Here is a 24564-nt window from a genome sequence, read left to right as displayed (position 1 = left end):
TAAATCATCATCTTCCACTGGCAACCCAATGGAAGCAAGTGCATCTGCAATCTTACTTCACCTTCATGTGGTATTCATTGATGCTCATACTTTCTCTTTGCACATTGTGCAACTCTTGCTTGAGCTGCATTTTCCTGCCTTGCGTATTTGTGCTATATATTTTTGACAAAGTATCCCATGCCTTGTTTGGCGTACTTGCATCCTGAATATGCACAATCATAGAGTCTGAAATATTGATAGACAACCAATACATTACTTTTCTGGCTCTCTCATGCCATCCTTTAAATGCTTGCATTTGCTATTGATTGGGAACATTAGGAAGAACTGGTTCTTCTTCATTTCCTGCAACGAATTCCCAATATCCTTTTTGCATAAGGAAATTCGTCATTCTAAACTTTCATGCTTGGAAGTTGTTCTTGTCAAGCTTTTCAGTGACAATCTGTGAAAGAGAATCAGACACCATTACAGAACACTGCAAAAAATTCTGTCACTGCAAAAAACACAGCTTCACCCTCACAAGGGCAAATCTGCAAAACTGATGAAAGTGGTATTTGACCACACAGTCACTTCCTAGTGACGATTTTGCATCAACAGGAAACAAGGGTGATTTTGTAACTCCCAATGTCTCTGCACACAGGCATACAATGCAATTTCTATGGTAACTTTTCACCGACTTGTAGAACAATGGTTGCACAGCAAAAAACAAGGCCTTTTCCTGAGTGCATTTAGAAAACTTTCGCCTCCAAAACAGGCCCCGAAATGGCCTCGAATCAAAAAAATAGGGAAACCATGGGCTAAAGCCCTCTTCTGCAGCATATACTACCCTCTTGCTACACTGCGAAGGGCATCTCAATCTGAGACAATGCACTCTAGCACTTTCCGGCTATGCTACCTATAGAGACTTGCTCCCAAACTCGAAAAATGAAATCAACACTGGTCCTCTTACCAGAACACCGCGAACTTGGTTTGCTTTCTTGAGCTCCTTACCACGAACCAGGCTCTGATACCATGTCATGATTGTGGGAGAGAAGGAAGGAGTCTCTCTTGTAGCTTTCTCACTTGCACAATGGGGGAATACACACACAGGTGGAGGCTGAAAACAGTTTTCCTCTTCTTAGTTGTGTAAGCCAAAAAGAAGTCTTGTACAGAGAAATAAAAGAACCCTATATATGGGTCTCAAACCAAACTCAACTAACGAAGGTGACATACTAAGTGAGCCACGAACTAGAGTATATTGAGAATCAGCAATCACACTCACTAAACAGCCTCTTTGTATGGAGCCTCAGGGTCAAGGATATGCAGGCTAACTTATCCCATATGCACAATGGTGCCTACTGCAGTTTCCTACTTTCCTATAAAGCATTGTACTTGCTTCATTTTCTTAATGCAATGATAGTACTCTTTTCTTTTCAGTGAAGTGTCAATGTCATTGTCCACATACACAAGATTGTGTTTATGAGTCCAAGTCTCAATCTTGGAACCTAATTCACTTGTGTAACAAATGGTGTCTTTGTCTTCTCCATCATGAGTCCACACTTCTCATTTGATCCTCCATAGCTTCCGGTTTTGCCATGCTCTAGATCCCCCATTTCTCACATGGTATCAGAGCCCAGTTGGGCATGGCATTGCTTCTCTAGCCTCTCTTGATTCCTCTCAACCTCAGTCTAGCTCAATGTCAGCTCATGACTTCATCTCCCAACTCTACTCTCACTAAAGCTTCCATGGCAGCCATAGCCAACAGCACCCTATCAGATTGAGCTACTTATATCTCACTCCACAGGTCAAATCTCTTAGAGCTTCCTTCTGGAAAAGTATTCTCCAACTCACAAAGCTTCCTTGTATCACATCAATCTAGGACATTTGACCATTTGTAGCTCAGCATTGCTTAAACTGTCAATCTCGGCTCTGTGTCTGCCATAGCCAGACAGGACATACAACACTTGGAGCTTCTATATCTTACTCTACAAGCCATCTTAGCCATGATTTCTTCTAGGGAGTTGTTCCTCTACTCAAGGCGCTTCATCCTGGCATGAAAATCGACTACATTACTGCGCCCTGACCCCAGCATTGCGAAAATTGCAGAAATCTGTCAGAATTGCACCTGCTGACGTTCGAGCCGCCGCCGCCATCGCTACAGGTCGCGATGTTGACGACCATGATAGGGCATTGATAGCCCATCATTCAAGCTTCATTTTGATAAAAAAAGTTTTGAAAATGATCCACTGTAGCTCCTGCAATCAGCAAAAAACCAGGCTACCCCCAGAACCCCTAATGCAAAAGCCATAGCCAAAGCTTCAAAATTCTGACATTTTTCACTGTTTCTCTCACTGAAGTTATCAACAGTGATTTTAATCACTGAGCAATACTCTCTGAAGTTCATTAAAGTACTATCACTCAGATTTGAAGGTATCAACATCAAATCAAGAAGGGGAAGATTACACTTGGATTTAAAAAGAGTAAAGGACTTTGTAGATTTGGTATTCATTGACACTTAGTTAGTGTTTTTTAGCACTTGTGTCTCTCAACCAACTCTTCTTCTGCTCAAATCTAATAAGTCTGAAGTTGATTTGCTACTGTTCTCATAAGTCTAACATGGGCAAAGACTCTCCAAATGCTCGATTCAAAGGAGTCGGGTTCCACACCTGGCAAACCCGCATCAAGCTCATCTTGATGAAAAAGGGTCTCTGGGCCATCACAAATGGCAAAGAGAAGAAACCTCAGGACGTGGACCTTGCAACTACTTGGCAAAAGAATGATGACAGAGCCCAGGCCATTATCAAACTGGAGCTAGACAACAGCTATATCCACCATGTGGATAACTGTGAGACCTAACAGGATACATGGAAAAGACTTGATACCCTGTTCGGTGCACAAGTAGGAAGAATATCATTCTTTCAGTGAAGAAAGCAAGGGTGAGATAGACACGGTGGAATATGACACTGAGGGACAAGAAATAGAATAGATATAAGCAGACTCCAAGCCACAAAAAAAGGATGTCTTTAATATAGAGCGAGGGGTCATGCACATGGATTGTGACCATGCTTGGTTGGAACACACAAGAGCCATAGATTTTGAACAAGCAAGCCTAACCCAACCAGGTACGACACTAGTGCTTAGAATAGAGTCACCCTTTGAGCTGCAACCACTAAGAGAAACCACCTCTTCTAGCAAAAACGGTGAGTTTGATTTTGAGTTGGAAGTAAGCTTAGATAGCAACCTAGAAATACCTAGACCATCCAAGACCAGATGCACCAAGGGGGACCTGCCCGTCTGCCTGAGGTGCAGATGGTTGAAGGAAGAAAGGGAAAAATAGCCTAGGGACATGCAAATGGAAGAGCAAAGAAAGCCACAGGATCTCCCAAAGAGATTTACAAAATTCAAGAAGGGTGACAAGGTAGTAATCCTGTTGGGTGCCAAACGCCAAGGGCAAATGAGTGAACCCATTTAGGGACCAACCAAGGTCTAGGAGGTGAACCTAGCACAGGACAAGGAGACTTTTAGAACTCGACTTCTTTGTGGTTGTACGGAAGGAAAACAACACTATATGGCTGATCACATGTCATGCATCCCCACGAGAGAGGCCGTTGGACAAGGCATTGCCAATGAATTTCCAGAGGCCCATCTGTTTAACCTTTCCAGTGAGAGAGATTTATTCAAGGCTGATCTAATTCCATATTGGGCAGATGACATCATCCAAGTGCTGGAGCACGGACTGCTTGAGTGACCGATAGAAAAAGCCTGACTTAGGTGACTTATCCTCAAAATCCAACCCTATCAGTTGATAGCAGACCAACTATATAGGCTAGGGTAAGATGGGTTGTTGTGTAGATGCGTATGCAAGCATGAGATGCACGATGTGCTCATAGAGGCACACAACGGAATTGCTAGAGGGCACTTTAGCGGAGACATGATAGCCCGCAAGGTGCTACAGTCTCAACTGTGGTGGCCCACACTTTTTCGCAATGCAGCACGATTCGTTAAGCATTGTGATGAGTGTCAGTGAAAAAAGGTCTTGATTTGCAACGATCAAATGGATTTGACCCCAATCATTACATGACAACCCTTCGAAAAATTTGGGATCGACTTTATAGGACCCATTAGTCCTGCGGCACAGTATTCGTAGGCCAAATATATCATTATGGCCACAAACTACCTAACAAATAGGCAGAAGCAAGAGCAAAATGAAAGAATAACACTAAAATTACTGCCAAGTTCTTATGGAAGCAGGTGATCTCACGATTTGACTATCCCATCAGGGCACGCACTTCATTAATGAAGTGATAGCGCATCTTCTACCCAGCTTTCTAATCATCCATCAAAAATCGTCTCCATACTACCCTCAGGAAAATGGGTAGGCAGAATCCACAAATAAGATCCTTGTAAATGTATTGACCAAAGTAGTCTCTGCTTTCGCGCAGCGACTGGGATAACAAGCTGATGGCAGTCTTGTGGGCTTACCGTACAGCTTATAAAATGGTTGTTGGCCAGACTCCCTTTAGGTTGACCTATGGGGCTGAGGCAATTCTACTAGTAGAGTTCTTCATTCCTAGCTTGAGAATAGCACTTCAAGAATGATGGGAAGGGAAGGAGGCATGGACACAATGCTTGGATGAACTTAAACACCTCTCAAAAACTCACCTTCTAGCCACTCATGCACTCATATGCAAGAAGGCAAGACGCAAGAGCTGGTTTTACAAGCATGTCAAACAACGCGACATTGAACATGGCAACTTAGTGCTCCTGTACTAGGTTAAAGGACACAAGGAGAAAATGAAGTTTAGAGGTCCTAGGCCTTTCAAAGTTCATGCAATCAGTCAAACTGGCAACGTTGAGCTCAAGACTCTAGACAGCAAGGGCATAGGCTTCTTCAATGGCAGTCGCATTAAGAAGTACTACCCTCCCACGCATCCGTGCATGAGCCACCAATGTTAGAACCCCTTGTCAAGGTACAAGTTGCCACAATCACAAAAATTGATGATGAGGATGAGGAAGCCATAAAACCTGCATATCTCCACATCATGGTCAATCACTGCCAAGCAAACATGCACCTTCAATACCTTGATTGATGAGGGAGTAGACTTCAATGTCTTAACTCACGATCATTGGACCCAACTTGGTAAACCACCACTACAGCCCACTAATGCATAATTAAGCCCATATGGGGGCCATCATATGCACTTCTAGGCAAGTGCAGGGCTATTGATGCTATATTGAGTTTGAGACTATACCAATGATCTTTTATGTGTTGCCAAATACTAAAGACGTAGGCACAGAGTTGTTGCTAGGGAAAACCTTCAAGAAGCAAACTCACTGCAATGTCAATTATGAGACACAGTGCATCCACCTCACCATAGGCAATGTTTGCATTGTTATAGCCTTTAGCAAGGGCTATGCGACCTCATCAAAGTCCAGAAGGCCACCGATAAAAATATTCCAAATCAAGTCTACGGGGGGGTAGTGCTCGGCCACCATCCACCGAATCTCACGAGCCACTACTGACAACAACAAAATTTAAGGCCCAACATCCTAAGTTTCAATTGAGGCCTAAACAACCGCAAACAACTACTGCCCCCTAGAATGGGACACTCACATCCTCGTAACATAAGAAACTCTAAACCTAAGAGGCCGAGACGCAGTTACAGAAATCAAAGCATGATCAAGCCAAGTTGGGTTCCTAAAGCCCTCTTGTATACACGCAAGGCTACTATGAGGGAAATGTCTAGATATGGATCCCTACGGCCTGAATGGCCCAAGGCACTACTCACACACTTCCCTAAAGCTTGATCACCCCAAGCCCCATTGAATCTCACAACCAGAAGCCGTAGTGCTTCCAAGACTTGCCTCCTACCAGCTCACCCACGCATAAGCCCAGAAGAGTTGAGCAAGCCTATCGGCCCAAACCACAAACACCTTTACACACTTTGACCCTTGTTAGTGCCGATAAGACTTGCCAAACCCAATTTAAGAGTAACAGCCCATTCATAGTAGCTATTACTTCGACACTCATCCATGATGCTCAACCAGCGCTTTATGGGCAACTGCCACCATACCAAGCCTTCTAGCCCCATCAAATCCCATCCACCTGCAAGCCTTAAACCCTTCTACGAGCGGAAATCATTCTTAACTCTAGCTGTAGACCTAGCAGAAGACACATAGGGGATAACGTTATTGCTTGGCTTAGATGCTTAGATGCCACGTTCATGTCGCTGGCTCTAAGTTATGACCGCTTGGACTTAGGCCTATTGCAAGAGCCTTTAGCAACTGAAGTTTGCACGATGCCTTATTCATGGGAAACATTTGAATTCACATTTGTCAAAACACCCCACTTAGGTGCCGAGTTGCTACACACTGAGATATCAAGAGAACAAGCCATCAAACAATGCCTCATTTACTCCTACGATAAGTGCGTGAATTTTTGCATCACTGACTAAGAAGTCAAGGAGTTGAAAGGGTTAGCTGACACCGACTCCCCATTTTTACGAAATTGTTACACTCTAAAATTGCAATGGGAACTTGAAGGATGTCAAATCATGACCAACGCTAAGCAGCACCGCGTAATCAATACATTGCAATACGACACAACCTATGTCACACCCACGTCATATAGAGTGTTAAAGCACAATATTAGTGAGTTTGGGAATCTCCTAATTCCCATTTTTTGAGTACTAAAAAGGTGGCACCCGGATAACATGCCCATAAGTTTCGCAAAACCATATGATGTGACCTATCATTGGAAAACGCTTGAAAAATGGAATCTATTGAGCTATAGGGCACTCAATTTGGAGTTATAGTGTATAAGTTATGACAAATCCAAAGATTTAACCACGTGTCCCAAACTTATGGAAAATTCCCATATTTTCCAATATGGTGTTTTAACCACTCTTTGTGGCCGACCCATGAAAGAGCACATCAAAGGACACCCATATCTTGATTGTCTCCTGACCAAAGAAGAGCTACACATCACTAGCCATGTTGATTCCGGCAATTTCCTAACGGATGTCCTCACTTACATCACACACGTAAGCACCCGACCCTTTGATCTGGACCGCATGGCTCAGCTGGAGTATAATCCAGAATTCTATACTTGGCTCATACGCAAGTAACCCTTATATCGAAATGTTGAATGCCCTCCTTGACCTCCTACCTTCATTCCTAGGAAGGATTCTTCTCAATCTGGATGGGGAGGGGGTAAGGTGAATCAAATCAAATTAAAACCAATCAAGATTAAGCAAACACATAAACACATAAGAAACGGGGTGATGTAGGAGGAATGTCACAAAAGCTTTGAAATAAAAGGCAAAAAGTCTGAAGGAAAGGATTTATATTGGAACTTAATGCTTTCATTCAACAAGTATAAAGTCTTTCTTTTTAGCAAATTATTATTTTTAAAAGCACTAATGGAAATTATGGTTCATGATAGGAACCAAAGATGTCACAACAAGACCATGCCCATCAACTCCCCTTCACGAAAGAGGAGAGGACCTAGTATGGCATCTCCTTGGAAAGTCGTGCCTACAACCAACTAAAATTTTGAACCATCCATAACACCAAAGAAGTAATGGCCAAGGAGGAAGCATCCAAGAGGGTCGTGGAGCAGTGCAACCTCACAAAGTACCTTGAGAAGCTCGCACAATATCCTGACCACACAAAGTGTGTGGAATTCCTCAGAACTCACAACCCGGACCAAGAATGTGGAATTGTAACAGTGGAAAGGGGGGAGAAGGCCAAACAGGTACAGGTACCCTTGAACCCAGCCTTGGTGGAGAAGGCACTGAGGTTAGAGACTAAAGGTGGAGAAGAAGCAGAAAAGAGACATCTATGCCATGCTTAAGATGAAGAAGGAAGAGGTGCTGACCAACGAAGGCATCAGCATCCAAGATATCCCTGATGCTAAAGCCCACATGCAAGTGAAACTTGTGCATGCACTATTATCCAGCCAGCGCTACAATTACCTCATGCACCGAATCAGCGTGCCTGTGCTGGAAAATGTGGCATCTCGCACCTTGGATGAGGTTGAATGGAATGGCTATGTGCGCAAGACCATAGACCAGGTAGAAAAAGCACTAGCCTTGGGGAGCAAGCTAGGAAGCAGGGAGTCCCCAGCCTCCAAAAGCACTGAGAGGAAGAAAGCCTCATCCAAAGCCTCTTTCATCCGCTACGGAAGTGTTTTGACTACGCTCATCTAGGAGGCAATAAAAGAGGCATAGGATGTAGAGGAAGGAGAAGGAGAAACACATGACAAATCACCCACTCACTAGGACTAAGAGCTGTCTTAGCGACAGGACTGAAAGTAACGAAGAAGGGGGAGAACAAAAGGAACAGTCAAGAAAAAAGCAAGCAAAGAAATCTAAGAAGAGGACAACACAAAATAAGAAGCAAGATGAAGGCCGCAAAAAGGAGGAGGACTTAGAGAGAGAAAAAAGGGAATCCCTCAAAGAGGCGGAAGAGAGGGAGAAGAAGATGAAACAGGAAGCAGAAAAGTCGAAGGAAGAAGCCAAGAAAGCCAAGAAGGTGTCAAAATAGGCGGCCAAAGAGAGGAAGAAGAAATAAAAAGAAGAAGAAAATAAATTGGAGGAAGAATCTAGGAAAGCAGAAGAAGAGAGGGAGAGAAGGGCCGTTGAGGAAGAAGAGGAGCTAAGAAGGAAGGAGGAGGAAGACATGGCCGAAGCCACACGTCGATCTATAGAGCAACAAAGCAGGGCAGATGACCTAGGAGCTCTGAGTCCGCTTCCTAGGGAGGAGGAACCATGCTCAAGCACTCAGGTGTCGGAGATCAAATGGCCAACCGTCACTAAAGGCAAGGGTAAAGCCCCCATCCATCCTATCCCGACCCTCTTGGTGCCTACCACCGAAGCAACCCTCCTCACCCCAAGCATCCCCACTAGTACCGATGTCTCAAACTTGGTGGCCTAGATGCAATATTTTATCAATAAAGAATTAGGCCAAGGAAGAGGTCTGCCTTCCATATTAGGATTCAGAACTTGATTTTCCCTAGCATCTTGCTTAGGGTTTCCCTCGACTGGTTTTACAGTTTCTTTGTCACCATCTCTAGTCTTTTGACCTCTTGTTATGGCCTGTAGATTAGAAGTTTTAGCATCATTGACACGTACGGCCTCAATAAAACTAACTCCACTACCATGAGGCAACTCCTCTACAGTAGCCTTTCCTCTTTGCAGTATTTGTCTTGGTCCATCATCTTGTTGGAGATTATTCCCTTGTGCGCAATGATTAACTGGACTTGGCTGTTTACTTCCTTGTTGGAAAGAAATGATCTTACTCCAACAAGTAGCAACTAAGTCGCCAGACTTTCCACAAATATTGCATTTGACATTCGGATGATTCCTAGGGAAATGTTGCCCACCACATCACTTACAGTTGAATCTTGAGGGGGCACCCTCTTCAAGGCATCGACTCCCTATTAAATTCTACTGCTTCTTAAGTAAATTGGCATCCACAGCTATTTGTCTATACTATTTGCTAATCATGTTAGTGTAGTGCTTCATTATATCCTTGACTTAACCAAGGACATTTGAGGCACTTGACTCATAGCCGCGGTCATCTGTCTATCATCCCATCGCCCTAACTACTTGATTAGGAATCGATCGTTGACTCACTAGAACAACATTAGGATTCATGGTTTGGCCTCCACCATTTAGTGGGATCATCTTACTAGCCATATGGATAGTAAGACTAGGAGGAGCTGGTAACATAGGCAAATTTGGCATGATACTCCCTCTTCCATTTGCATTTGACATGGGTCCCCTTGACTCCCATTGGTCAGTGCCAAATTATCACCATTCCAATTTATCCTTGCTGCATAAGCCACTTGCAAGTGCGACTCTACTCCTTCTGCTTGGGTAATAGCAGCGTCAATGTGGGCCAAAGCAAACACTACTAAGTTGCACCAGGATGTTGAAATCTAATCCATGTAGGAAATATTGCAACTGTGCAGCCCATGGAATGGGGATATAAGTATTAAGTTTGCGAAGAACTTGCTTTAGTTTCTTGGCATAGGCCTGGACATTCTCATTTGGCTCTTGGCATGTTACATTCAAGACATGCAACCAATGTTGTCCATCTCTCAGGGGCAAACTCTCTACGGAAGGCTGTGAAGAATTTGTCAATACTAGTTATGCCTCCGGCCTCTAGACAGTGATATCATACTATTGCCCTTCCTTTTAATGTCATATTGAAGAACTTCATTAAGTGTCCTTTGTCTTGGATTCAATAGTTGATCATGAGTGTTTGAAACTCATTAATACGGAGTTCTCCATCTTCTTCTGCTAACCCATGGAAGATGGGCAAATGCGCTCCTAATGTTGGTAAATCCGATGTCCCTACTGGAATTGCAATGGGTTGTGCTATTATAAGATCCGAGATACATGCTCGACTTTCTTATTTACTTAAAATATGTATGATGAATATTATGCTGGCACAGAGGGAGAATAGATGAGAGAAAAGAAAGATGTAGAGAGAGAGATGTAGAGAGATTGGCAAACACACTAGGGACTGGAAGATGGGCCAGTCCCCCCCTTGTGGAGTTATATTATTGACAAGGAGCAAGCTCGTCTATTATAGATAAGCCAATTTTTACTTATAGATCTTGGAAACAAGATCACGGTTCCTTGCACGGTATACAACCGGCTAACACTTGCACAACTTGGAAGTTGGCACCTTTTGATCCTTCTTGCGTCTCCTTCTCTCCTACACAATATCTGTAGGGCTCTCCTCTTGGCGCTTGATTTCAGCACAGCTTCTGCAGCACTTGCACCTTCTCTTCTCCTATTGGAACTTGATTTCAGTAGAGCTTCCACAACACTTGATTTCAGCAGAGCTTCCATAGCCCTTGCACCTTCTCTTCTCCTCTTAGATGCATGCAAAGTGATGCTTCCTTTACCTCCCCTACACCCAAGGAGAGCCTCCTCTTTTATAGGCTTTCAAGAACTTCTCTTCTTGGAGAGAGACTTGAGTTGATCTTCATGCAAGATGTGATTGTTCTAGGACTTACTCTAGAGCACTAATTTTGACATATCTCTCTGTGTGTTGTTTGGATGAAAAAACGTCCACCACAAAAATTGTAGATCCCGCTGTTTCCAATATCACTCATATTTTATTAAAGTAAATCATATGGGCCCCACTGCCCATTTTTAGAGATCGTCTTTCTATCACAAGATATTTTAAAAATGGATTCACCATGTCTTTTTTAAAAAGAACAGCTTCTCAAATTGTACTCTTAACTTGTGGTCCATGCAACCACCTTAAGAATATTTCATTGAATTGCTTTGGGCCTCAACCTTAAGATTGACTTCCACACAAAATCTTGTGTCTTTTTAGACCTTAGAATCTCATCACTTCCAGATGATCACGTCTCTTGTCTTTCTTAGTGAGAGACTTACCTCTCGTATCTTTCTTAATGAAAGAAAATACCTTAAACCTTGACTTGTAAGGGAGAGGATGCCCCCAAATGAATGCAATGGTCATTACACACAAGTAAACGTTTCCAAGCATCCCCGAATGCACACATAAATACATATACACAATGCTAATACACTTCCTCTTCTTAGAACTTAATCCATCTTGATTTATGTGTAACTCCTTGGTTCTTGTGTACACTTTTACACTTGGTAGACACTTCTTTCCCCCTTAATAACTTATATTGCATGTAGCAGATATCCCCATCACAGTGCTCTGATCACCCCATTAAGTGATGCACTAGCAATATTGGTCTCTAAATGGTCACATGGCCATGCTAGATCATCATCAACACTTAAAGAAAAGTAAGCCACTAATTTATTAACATGAATTTATTAAATAGAGAATGTGTAATAAGCTATCAATATAGTGACATCCCTCTGGCTTCTAAACAGTTGACCTCAATTGTAGAGGGGATACATAGTCGTTAAGAAGATCTGGAAAGTCTTGTAGTTCTCTCTCAGTCATAAACTGAGCATCTAATGGTGGATAATTCTTAAACTTAACTAGATACTTTTGTAATACCTTACCTAACCTTAGAGTATTGTCCTGATGGTGTAAAATTCTTTCAAGCACAAGGAACTCTTCCTTTTCTTCTATGTCAGATAAATCTTCCTTGATTGGTTCCATTGGAGGTTCTCCAATATAGGGACGTAGCAAAATTATATGGAAAGCATTATGAATGTTCCAATGACTTGGTAGATCCAAACAAAAAGTCACATCATTTATCTTATATGTGATCTTGAAAGGGCCATAATAGCAATTAGAAGGCTTAACCACTTTATCCTTTTGACATTTCTTCTTCTTTAAGCGAGCCTTCTCAAACTTAAGAACATATCTAACTTACGACGATGCTTATCAGCTTTGTGTTTCTACTTCTCTTGTGTTCTTTGGGTAGTAGCTTTTACTTGAGTGAAAGCTGTATCAATGTCTCTAACAAACTCATCTGCTGCAAAGATCTTATCCTTCGTAAGAAGGATGGGTGGTAAATGAGGATTACCATAGATGATCTCAAAGGGTGCCTTACCAGTGTACTAGAGTGCACCATATTATTGTATGCAAACTCTACTAAAGGCAAATACTTTTCCCATTCTCTTTCATTATCAGAGACATAAGAATTTAGAACAGTAGAATCAGCACTTTCACTCTACCCATCTGTTTGAGGATGATAAGAGGATGAAAACTTTAACTTTGTCCCAATGTTCTTGAAGAGAGCTTGCCAAAAGAGGTTGGTCATGCGGGAATCTCGATCATTTATAATGGATTTAGGCATGCCATGATGTTTGAAAATATGAGCAGTGATTAGCTTAGCCATATGATTAGCTTTGATTGTCTTTCACACAAGTATAAAGTGAGCTTGCTTACTAAATCTATCAATGATAGCCTAGATTGCATTGTTGCTTGCTTGTGTGCAAGGAAGCTCCATGATAAATTCCATGGCTATACTTTCCCAAGGCTCATTGGGAATAGGTAATGGCTTCAGTAGACCAAGTGGTTTATGCCTATCATACTTTACTTTTTGTCATATCTTGCACTCACAGACATATCTCTCAATGTCAGCTCTAAGAGTGGGCCAAAAGAGATATATGTCCAATGTAGTGGGTAGAATACCCCTATGTCCACCATGTGCTTCATCCATTACCTTGTGTCGCAATGGCAATGCTATAAAAATTGCTTGATGATGATACAAATAACCATCTCGAATTGAGTAAGGTGTAATTGACTGACCTGAGTTAAGCTGATCCCATATGATTGAGAAGTCGGAATCAGCTGCATACATTTTGGATAAATCCATGAACTCATTATGGTAAACAGTTGTGGTTTCATTCACTCGAGGTTGCCGTGATACAGCATCTTCTGCCACATTCTTAGTTCCAGATGTATGAAGGATTTGAAAATGAGACATAGATAAGAAATTTGCCTAGCGCATCTGTTTCTCTGAGAGCTTCTTCTAAGTGAGGAAGTATCTTAGACTTTGGTGATGTGTTTTAATAACAAAATCTGCATCAAGTAAGTAGTGTTTCCATACTTGAAGAGCATATACCACTACCATAAGCTCTTTCCCATATATTGGAGCATGCAACTCATGATCCTTGAGGCATTGGCTCTCAAATGCTACTGCATGATGCTCTTGGTTAAGCATAGGTCCAATGCAATCCCCAGAAGCATCATAGTGAACTTCAAAAGTTTTTTGAAGATCTGAAACTATGAGAACTGGTTCTTGAGTAACAAGAAACTTAATTCTTTCAAAGGCTTGTAGTTACCTTGATCCCCAATGAAAATGCATTTTCTTCTTAGTAAGGTCATGTAGAGGAGATGCAACATACAAAAAATCTCGTATAAACCTCCTATAGTATGAAAATAGGCCCAAGAAACTTCTAACTTCATGTACAGAAGTAGGTGTAGTCCATTCAATAATGGCTCAAATCTTATCGGGATCCATTCTCACCAAATTGTGAGAAACAATATGGCCCAAGTAATGAATTTTTGAAAGGAAGAATTCACTCTTCTTAGCATTGACTTGTAGTATATGCTTGCAAAGCTCTTGAAAAACACTAGATAGATGTTTTCTATGCTCCTCTTCAGACCATGAAAATATTAGAATGTCATCAAAGAAGACACTTGTGAACTTTGAGTGAGGTCTAAAAATTCTCTCCATCATTCGATTGAATGTGGCAGGTGCATTATTCAAACCAAATGGCATGACTAGAAACTGGTATAGTCCAAATGTTGTACAAAAAGTTGTCTTATGAACATCTTCAGGTGCTATCCATATATGGTGATAGCCACTCTTGAGATCAATGCCACTAAATATACTAGCCCCTTGCAACTTATTCAATACGTCATCTATCCTTGGGATAGGAAAACGATTCTTGATTGTGATCTTGTTCAAAGATTTGTAGTCTATGCACATATGGAAAGAACCATCTTTCTTTTGAACAAGTAAGACTGGAGAGTAGTATGGAGAAGAGCTAAGTTGAACTAACCCTTTTTCCAACAATTCGTTGACTTGTTTTAGGATCTCCTCTTGCTGACTTGCACTTACTCTGAAAGGAGGTTGGTTAGGTGGTGAACTACCTGGGATAATATCAATTGTGTGATCTTCCGGGCACTTAGGAGGTAACTCTCCTAGGAGTGAATCACTAAAACAATCTTCATTTCTTTTAACAAAATCATATCTGGCTTGATCAATTAAAGAAAGGGGTTCTTTTAAAGTTTGAAACTTAGAAGCATTAGTTGGTATTGTGTGTTCATTAGAGGCATCAAGTGCCCTTGAATCATTAGCTTCTTTTGACTCTCTCACAAAAATCATGTATGCAGAAATAGCTTCCTTCATTTCTTTAGAAATGCTAACATGATTAACCATTGGCACAAGCCAATCTCCAGCATTAGCAATGCATACTATGTTCTGACCCTTGAATTGAAATCCAAGGGTCTTCTTAACAAAATCAGGAAGAGGTCTAATCTTGTAATGGTAAGGCATGCCTAAGATAACATCACAGTTACCAATGGGTGCAAGTAGGAAAGATTCTTGGTCGCGGTAATCCCCAATTCTAAGATTCAACTTCCCTTGGATAGGAGTAGAATTGGTTGTAAGTCCTTCAAATGTCGAACCTAATCCAATTGGTGTTCTCAATCGATCCAGTGGAATTTGTAGCCTTTCAACAACATCCGCTGACACAAAATTATATGTGGAACCTAGATCAAAGAGTATTAAAACTCGTTGATTGTTGAGGGTCCCCCAACCCTTTAAGAGTTGTCTTTTCTTCTCATTTGAATGAGTGTTAGCTTGCACATCTAGAATAGAATTTGAGGATGGTAGAGGAGGATCTTTAACCACATTTGCTTCCTTCCTTTTGTGAGGACAAGTAGGCTTCATATCCCCTAACTCACCACATAGAAAGCACCTTCCTTCCTCCTTGTACTTTTGTATCTCAGAGGGTGAGAGATACTTGTGCTTCTTTTGATTACCCTCTGGCTTTGAATATTGGTCATGGGTAAAGGTAGGTCTTCTTCGATTAGTCCTATCTCTTGGTTGATCATAGAGCTACTCTTATCTAGCTCTATAAGAACTCATCTCTGACTTTTGAGATGTACCAGGTGTATGCAAACTTTCAGCTATGATGGCAAACTCCATCATGCAAAATAAGGTTTCATGTGGATACACCTTCATGGTTCTGTGTAAATGAGGGAGTAGGCCAGCTTCAAACTTCATTTTCTTCTCTTCATCATTGATCTCCATGAAAGGAGTAACCTTGAGAAGAGTAGAGCAAAACTTTCCCACATAATAGTGACCTTCTCATGCTCTTTTTGGCCTAGCCAATCCCACTTCTTCTTGATATCATTCTCAAAATCAGGAGGCAAGAACTAAGCATATAACTTCTATTTGAACTTTTCCCAAGTCATGGGTTTCCTTCCCTCCAAAATGAGAGTCAACCACCAATCGCTAGTGGTGTCTTTCAAGTGCATGCCTACATGCCTTAGCTTGAACTCTTCTGAGAAATTACCATTAAAAAAAGCAGTTTCAAATTGCCTAACAAAGGATAACGCCTTAGCAAGATCTCTCTTACTGGAGTAAGAGTCAAATTTTATGTCCTTATCCCCAGACTTGAAAGTCTTAGTTCTCCATCTTCTTCTGCTAACCCATGGAAGATGGGCAAAGTCACTCCTAATGCTAGTAAATCCGGTGTCCCTACTGGAATTGCAATGGGTTGTGTTGTTATAAGATCCGAGATATATGCTCGACTTTCTTATATACTTAAAATATATATGGTGAATATTATGCTGGCATAGAGGGAGAATAGATGAGAGAAAAGAAAGATGTAGAGAGAGAGAGAGAGAGGTAGAGAAATTGGCAACACACTAGGAATTGAAGATGGGCCAGTCCCCCCCCCCTTGTGGAGTTATATGATTGACAAGGAGCAAGTTCCTCCGTTACACATAAGCCAGTTCTTACTTGTAGATCTTGGAAATAAGATCACGGTTCCCCACACTGTATACAGCGCTTGATTTTAGCAAAGCTTCCGCAGCACTTGCATCTTATTTTCTCCTCTTGGAACTTGATTTCAGCAGAGCTTCTGTAGCACTCGATTTCAATAGAGCTTTTGCAACCCTTGCACGTTCTCTTCTCCTCTTGGATGCATGCAAAGTGAGGCTTCCTTTACCTCCCCTACACCCAAGGAGAGCCTTCTCTTTTATAGGCTTTCAAGAGCTTCCCTCCTTGGAGAGAGACTTGAGTTGATCTTCATGCAAGATGTGGTTCTTCCATGACCTACTCTGGAGCCGTAATTTCGAGATATCTCTCTATGCGTTGTTCGAATGAAAAAACGTCAAACAAAAAAGTTGTAGATCTCGTTGTTTTCAATAACCTACGCGACCCATTTTTAGAGATCGTCTTACTATCACGAGATATTTTAAAAATGGATTCACCATGTCTTTTTTCAAAAGAACAGCTTCTCAAATTGTACTCTTAACTTGTGGTCCATGCAACCACCTTAGTTCATTAAATTGCCTTGGGCCTCAACCTTAAGATTGACTTCCACACAAAAGCTTGTGTCTTTTTAGACCTTAGAAAGAGAAAATCATTTCTCTCCTCACTTCCAAAGGATCATGTCTCTTGTCTTTCTTAGTGAGAGAATTACATCTCTTCTCTTTCTTAATGAATGAAAAGACCTTAAACCTTGACTTGTAAGGGAGCCCCCAAATGAATGCAATGCTCATAACACACAAGTAAACATTCCCAGGTGTCCCCGGATGCACACATAAATACATATACACAAATGCTAATGCACTTCCTCTTCTTAGAACTTAATCCATCTTCATTTATGTGTAGCTCCTTGGTTCTTGTGTACACTCTTACACTCGGTAGACACTTCTTTCCCCCTTAATAATTTATTTCATGTACTAGATATTCCTGTCACAGTGCTCTAATCACCCTATTAAGTGATGCACTAGGAATATTGGTCTCATGGCCATGCTAGATCATCACCAATACTTAAAATAAAGTGAGTTATTACTTTATTGACATGAATTTATTAAATAGATAATGTGTAATAAGCAATCAATTTAGTGACATGTGCCATGGCTACAACAACCGGATTGACAACAGGAGTTTGTGTAGGTAAAACTACACCCCCACTTGAAGTGGGTTGATTGACTGGAAAAGGGAAAGTATTAAGACTTGCTCTTGCACTTAAAGGGCTGCTTGTGACACTTAGGTTATTAGAACCTCTACCACTTATTTGTATCAGGCTACTCCTTTGTGGAGAATAATGCCTTAGAATCTTTGCCCGCTGTCTAGCCCTCTTAGCACATTCCTCTTTTTGTATTTCGGCTTGACAGTTCTTGTCAGAGGACATAAACTGACTATTTGGTCCCTAGAAACCCTAGATTAGAAACCACCACTTATTGGCAACTCCCAACAAATGCACCACTTATGGGACCTAAAATGGGCCGGCACTGGCTATGGCACTAGCCGGCGGACCTCATGCACACAACAGACAACCCCACCACACAGCCTCGCAGGCGAGAAGTGTTTATAATACACTGATGTACACTGGATAGACTTAATAATGAATTTGTAGTAGCTGATATATCATCCAACGGCCCTTTTCCCAAACTCCAAAAAAGGGAGTATCCTATACGTATTGGTAATAAATACCACGAAGAATATACATAGGAGGCACCCCATCAGCTAATTGTCGTGGCCCCATTGCAACTCTCCTACACCTCTGGCATTGGCCCCAAGATGCGTTACTCCAACATAAAGTACACACGATACAAGCTCCACTCTTTCATTTTGAACATATTTTAGGAGATACCATGTGTCCTTACCAAACAATTTACCAAGAAAATGATAGACTAACCTACAACTTAGGTCGTCTCACACACTCAAGCGTAGGTTATCATAATGGAAAACAAGTGCTATGCATCCATTTCTTTGTATTCTGATACCATGGTTGATATGCACATGCCAAAGTGGATGATCCTAAAGTACTCAAACATAATTTTCAATCAGAAACGTGTTGTGCACAATCAGGCTTTCCAATGCTCATTTACTAACTCGTTGCGGTGATGTAAGGATAGCATTGAAATAACGCTCAAGCTACTATCCTCTTAATTAAAATACAACGAACCCTCTATCATGATATACATCAGCAACATCAACAATAAAGAGCACCCAAATCTCATCATTCAAACACCCCATCCCCTACTTTTAGATATTGTTCCGTTGCATAGGTGTAGGGGTTTATTTTGTCATATTATAAAAAGCGATAAATCACAAAATTTGACAAAGAGATAGGGAAATTTGAGGCTAAACCTCATGCTTTGCCACTACCATACATTCATAAACACTCATATTTTTTCTTATTTTTATGAAGTGTGTTTCTATTTTTCTCCTTATTTTTCCTTTTTTTTAGTATTTATTTATCAATAATCACTATTATTTTCTTTTTTTTTCATACCAATCATTTTATCATACCAAAATTCAATTTTATTTTTCATTTTTCCCCATAGGAACACATTTCACCCACCCGAAATGACAAAACTATCATTTTACCCTTAAAAACTACATTTTGGATTTTTGCGGTATTTAAATAGCGCATGAAAATCATTAGGAAAGAAGAAATTTCTAATAAATAGCAGTTAAACATGAGACAACCAACACTCAAACAATTTTTCATCACATAAGAACATCATTTCTATCATAAAATGTCAAAAAACCTTCATTTCCTTCATAAAAAATAGTCATACCGTGTTTCTACAAAACCCAAGATGCATTGAATGACTATGTGACCATCGGACGAAGCCTCCATCGCTCTTGATTCCATGTTGCACATCAATCTTCAACATCTCCATCATCATTTTCTTCAATCTCCTTCCCGATTCCTCCTTCAAAGTAGTGTGCATGAACAACCCATAGAGAGAAGAGGGAGAGAGGAGAGAGAAAGATTGATTTCTGATCTTCCCATTCAGGCAGCCATTTCACGGGCCAGAGACGGTGATGGAGAGCAAAGAAAGAGTGTAGATCTCTGTTGGAATCAATTTACGGGGGTACATAGAAGTGATCATTGCCCTCTCTCCCTCCAAATCACGTCATCGTGCTACAGGCGCCTTCATATTCTTTTTTCCTCACAACCACCCCCCCCCCCCCAAAATTCTTCAAATTTTCAGGGGGTGGGAGACCCCAAGGGTCACCCCCCTTCCCCTTTTATTCCTTTTCACACTAAACCTCTTATGGTCCTCTGCTTGGGGCATTCCCATTCCGATTGTCCGGCCTCCACTCCCGAAAATTACTACATGTCTGTCTTGAGGTCCCACACTGCGTGGCATCTCCTGAAGTCTCATACGACATCCTCGAAAATTATGAAAATTCCCCAACCGTCTCTTGGTGGATCTTTAGAGCACTTTTGGCACCCATCGACTGCTTGCTACTTAAAATCGACTTGATTGCCTATGCCGCCTTTGATAGAGTTTATTTTTCCCTTGAAATTCAAATTTTTAGCAAATTTTCAGCACTTCATAGAGTCAAAAATCAACTCTCATCTATCTTTCTTTGATATGATGATATAGGTAAGATGGGCTATCACCTTTGGGATCCACATGCTTGGAAATTTATTTGTAGCCATGATGTTATGTTTTAAGAGAAAAATATACATAAGAAATATGAGCATGCGATAAAGGTATGTAAGGTGATCCTTCAGGAGAAGCCCCTTACTATAAATCTAGTCCTAGTTAGATAGTCTACAGCTAATTTTGATACTCTAGTGGACTAGGATTCACTTATTATGTAGGATTATGTTGATCCTAGATAGAGAGAAAAAGACGTAGTAACTCCACAACTAGTCTTGTGATGCTCTACCAGAGTGTAATATTCCCGCCACAGCGCTTCATATCAAGAAACAAACTTGGGATTGAGACGTTTTAAAAATTACTCGTCGATCTGTCACATAAGTGGTCTTACATAATTTTCTTGATTTTGAGTCCCACATTAAATTAATTCCGCAATCCGACACAAGAAGACGCCTCAATGTTCCCACCCAACAAAAAGAAAAGATGCTTCGTAAATAATATTACGATGACTTGATCGTATAATTTTTTCCACAGTATATTTTATTTGGCATTCTCAATTCCATTTAATGCATCGAGGATCGCATTGATTTTGTAATCGCAAGACAATTCGCAAAAGCCTCAATTGATAGGACGAAGAACATGCAAGAATGAGTATGATAATGAGTAAGTTAAGTGTCAAAGAGAAAGAGAGAGAGAGAAAGAGGCTATCACATTGTGGAAATTGGAAGAGTAAGAGAGTGTGGGAGAGAGATAGGCCTTCTCAAATGTCAAGGGCAGAGGCCATTTTGATCCCCTCTTCCTAAACTTCTGCCTCATTTTCATTTTCTCTACCCCCCACTATGCCTTCGTCCAATACGATCATATCTCTACGCGAAATGCTAGTGAAATTTTTTTGGATGACCAACAACTCTCCCCGAACTACCACATTAATTTCACCCAACATCCGATGGCTCTGCAAGGCCGCAAAAACTCAAAAAGCACATTTGAAATCAAGGGAAGCAAGGAACATGGCTAATGGAAAAAATGACGTGGCAGGAATTGGTGAGACCCCCGTCACAAGAAACTTGAGAGAGATAACATCTTGTCGGTTTGGAAAAAAATAATATTTTATAAGCTTATCACTTTATTTTGCTTTAATCGATTATAAACGCATTCTAATGAAAATGCATATGAACTGCCACTTAGGAAAATAATCTAAGTAATACAATAATTAAATATTCACTGAAAAGACTCTTTCACTTGGAAAAGGTTTATATGCCTGTCATTAGGAAAATATTTTAATTATCATTTATTTCATGATATTTATTGTTATTTAATTAAATACGCATGTGACTATAGTAACATAACAATGGTAGATGTTGTTAGGAAATGAAATATTTTATAATTTTTCTTTGGAAGTGACTAACTTTATTTCATTTTTCTAATGATAAATATATGCATATAAATTTTATAATAATTTATTAAAAAACATTTGTATAATATCATGAAATAATCAATTCATTAAATCAACGAAAAATTGTATAGGAAAATATATACTAAACATGCATAAACTAGGTGCGTGAAAATACAATTTGATGTTTAAAAGATGAAAGAAAAATTATACTTATGATTTTAATACTGTATTAGAAAATTTGGGAATCTCCCAAGTTCCACTTTCAAATAAAGAGTAAGATTTGACCAAGTGGCTAAATCTTAACCCCATATTTGAGAGTGGGACTTGGGGGGATTGCTTATATAGTATGTAGGGAAATTTTCACCTTCAAGTAAGGGGATAAGATTTGACCATATGTCCAAATATTAATCACATTAGGAATTCCCAAACTTTACGAAAATTTCCAAGATCCTGAATATGTGGTTTTTTTGCATTTCTTGGAATAAAATATTAAAAAAAACAATCAAAATTGCACTTAGGATATAGCTAAATAAAATTTGATCTTTCTAGATAACGTTGAAAGTTCGGCAAATGGCTAGACATCATTGATTAAACCATAGAATATGAGTAGAATAAAATAAATTTTATCTTTTTTTGTTGAAAACACACACAATGTTAATATTAATGATTATATTAGTGAGAGCGTCAGTACCATGAGTTGACCCATGTATGAATCACCGAGAAAACCTAACCTAAAATATCGAGAATGTTGAAGTAAAAACAACTATGAAATACTCGACAACCCTGAAACTATCAAGATCAAGAAATTAAATAAATATCAAAAGTCTATAGGACTTTTTGGACATTGATAAGAATTTGTCAATACAAATTCTAAAGCTAAAAGAGACTTGGAAAAGCATTTGAAATCCTACTAAGTGTGGGTTAGGGTAGGGCAATGCATGAATTGCCTGCCATAGGCATAAACACCCATATTATCTTTTAGGGCGAATATACCAAATTTTTCATAAGGATAAAAGAGACTTCTCATAATTAATCAAATTCACGAAATAACTTGCAGATCCAGAAAAAGGGTTGCAAGTAGGAAGTGAAACCCTAAGAATAAGGTGGGACCTTAAAAGAAGTCCTAGAATCGGGTGGGGTTACTTCCTATGCTACAAACACTTGCTGTTGTTTCTTTTTTATTTGTGCACACATTGATAGTTGCATAGGAAAGATTGATTGTGCTTGCAGCAGTTAGATCTAATTGTAAATATATCATCAAGATAATAAAAGGAAGATCGTGCTATGCCTCCCCCACAATGGCTAGACGCGAAACCTTGCTCCAAGGGGGATTTTTTTGTACTACCGCGAGGAGCTTTGGACTAGTCCCGATGGTGAGGGGTCACTGAGTGAGGAATCCGTTTTAGGTAGGAGGAGACAGGCGTGCCAGGGGGGACTCTGGCCATAAATCTCTTGATTTCTCCTAGGAACTAAATAACCATCACACAAATCAAGAAGGGATCCTCAAGTTCCTAGTACTAGTGAAGGGATGAAAATCTTCGAGGGTTTCTTTTCTTCTGCACAGATAGAAGGGATTTTTTGGTGAACTGAGGTTTATCTTCTACGTAGGCAGAAGGGGAAAATCATTGTAAATAACTTTGTGAAATAATAAAAATATATATTTTTTCAAAAGATTATTTTTTCTATCTTTGTGTTGTACCCTAAAACTACGCAAAGGAACCTGTGATAACGTGTTAATTAATGAAGTTGCTTTTATATGTCATAACTTAATGTGATAGATAATTAGAAAACTAAAGAAAACCATTTGTGGGAAGTGGGTGGGCAAGATCCCTGACAAATCCATCCTACGGATGGGTGGTCGTGGTAAGCTAGGACCTTCTCTCAAGAGATTGAACGAAATAGTTAGGAAAAATTAGGCAAAGCATCGGGTCTTAAAACCTTGATCAGAAATTATCTTAGGGGAAAGGTGTGGTAGATGTGCTAGAACTCCGTTAGGGTTCCGTGAATCCTAACCAATTACTGAAAAAAAGTGTTACACTCCATGAACCAATGGTAACTATGATCGCTCCAGTCAAACGAGAAGCCCTTGTGGGACACCTCCGATGAAGCTAGCTGATGTATAGAGAATTAGTTGTCAAATTAGGACCTCGAGCTTGCTTCAAACAAGAGAAGGAAGTTGACTTTGATGATATATTTTCCCTTATGGGAAAAATGACTAGCCTTTTCTTAGTCTTAGCATTGGTTGCATAGTTGGATTTGGACTTGTACCAGATGGATGTAAAGATAGCTTTCTTATATGGAGACCTCCATGAAGATATCTATATAAAGCAATCAAAGGGATTTGTGAAAAAGGGCAAGGAATACCTAGTGTGAAAGTTGAGAAAAAGTCTTTACGGACTTAATTAGACACCTAGGGAATGGTATCATAAGTTTGATTTCTTCATGCATTCACAATCCTATATCCATAGCACTATGGATCCATGTCTTTACGTGAAGAAGGCTTGTAATGATCGCCTTATCATTTTGGTATTATATATTGAAAATATGCTGATTGCTTGGAGTACCTATAATGAGGTAGATTCTTTGAAGACTTGGCTCAAGAAGAGCTTTGAGATGAAGGACATGGGGCACACTTTTCTTTTCACATTACTCTTATATACATCACGCACGACTGCTCTAAGGGACTCCTCTACTTGTCATCACAAAAGGAGTACATTCACAGGGTACTCAAGTTGTTTCATATGCAAGGTGTAAGCCCATGGCACCCCTTCACCTTCCCATGTGAAGGCCAATTAGACAAATTGTCCCTAATCAAATGTTGAGAGGGCTGAGATGGCCAAGGTCCCATATGGATCCATAGTGGATAGCTTGATGTATGTCATGATAGCCAGTAGACCTAACATAGTATTTATAGTGGGGCTTGTGGCATATTATATGGTAACACTTAGTAGGTGATATTGGGACATCATGAAGGGTATCATGAGATACCTTAAGGGCACTATAGACTTGTGCCTTTGCTATGGCAACTACGATACTAGAGTCCTAGGCTATACTGACTAGGTTTGCAAGATATGTAGACATTAAGAAGTTCACCTCTCTATATCTTTACCTTTGTTAGAGGTGTT

The sequence above is a fragment of the Lygodium microphyllum genome, chromosome 7 (assembly GCF_053477565.2).
Source record: "Lygodium microphyllum isolate KBCC chromosome 7, Lygodium_microphyllum_v1.1.10, whole genome shotgun sequence".
NCBI classification, from domain to species: domain Eukaryota; kingdom Viridiplantae; phylum Streptophyta; class Polypodiopsida; order Schizaeales; family Lygodiaceae; genus Lygodium; species Lygodium microphyllum.
The sequence above is the reverse complement of the archived record's forward strand: the minus strand, read 5'-3'. Positions refer to the sequence as shown.